Genomic DNA, 1,164 nt, shown 5'->3' with positions numbered 1-1,164 from the left:
TTTTCTTCTGGTCGCCAAGTGATACTTTAAAGTAAACAAGATATATCTTCTTGACAAAGTTATTAATGTTGCACCTTTGAGCCTGTGGAGTAATGTTTCCACAGATGCAACAGAAAATACTGAGGTCATTATAGCACGTCCTTCTTTTTGATGTTGTATCCTTAAGTAAATCATAGTGGTTTAGTTCACACTTGAAAAGAAGAGAAATAGTTTTAAAGCAAAACTCAGCTTGAACATATTATTCAAAATTAGAATGACAAACCTGTCAAAATTCTCGCAAATAGTGGTGTAAAGTTAATTTTTGGTATGCTCCAGGTAAATGAAGCTATGTGTCGATGGCACAAGGATCTGATGTGATAGCGCAAATCTAAGGTCAGTTTAATGTCTTTTTCAAATTCTGGTAGGAAAAATATAAACCCATTTTCCCCAACAAGGTTTATGTTTTTTGCGTATGTGTTTTTATTTGTATATACATCTATCCGCGTATGTATGTGCATTTGCGTATAGAGATGTGTATATGAGCATAATGATGCGTGCATTTTTGCGTATGTGTTTTTATCTGTATATACGTTTTCCGCGTATTGATATGCATGTGCGTATAAACTACGTTTTGTATATCCGCGTATGTATGTGTGTGTGCGTGTAGAGATGTATATATGAGCGCAGTGATGCGTGCATGGGTTTATATGCGTATGTATGTGCGTGTATGCGTAGACATATAGATGTATATATGTGTATTTTATGTATATGTACACGCGTTTGAATATGTATATAGATATATATACTTACAGGTGTGTGTGTGTGCGTGCGTACATGTATGTGTGTGTATATGTGTGCATATACGGATTCTATGAACAAAGTATTACTTTCACCATGCCTATTGGAGTAATTTCCCTTTACTCAACGGTTATTTTCATCGCGTTTTGTCTTAATAACTGATGAGATGCCGGAGCAGACTTCAGCCCCGGTATCCGAAACTCTGAGTTTTATTATGACAACCAACTAATTGTCACATATTATATTTATGGATAAATTCCTCTATTTTACATAATATCGAGGTCTCATTCAATTTTTTGTTGTTATATTATTATTATTATTATTAATACACGCACACACACACACAAACACACACACACACACACACTCTCTCTCTCTCTCTCTCTC

Source organism: Octopus bimaculoides, chromosome 1, assembly GCF_001194135.2.
Source record: "Octopus bimaculoides isolate UCB-OBI-ISO-001 chromosome 1, ASM119413v2, whole genome shotgun sequence".
Classification (NCBI taxonomy): domain Eukaryota; kingdom Metazoa; phylum Mollusca; class Cephalopoda; order Octopoda; family Octopodidae; genus Octopus; species Octopus bimaculoides.
This window is presented reverse-complemented; position numbering follows the sequence as displayed.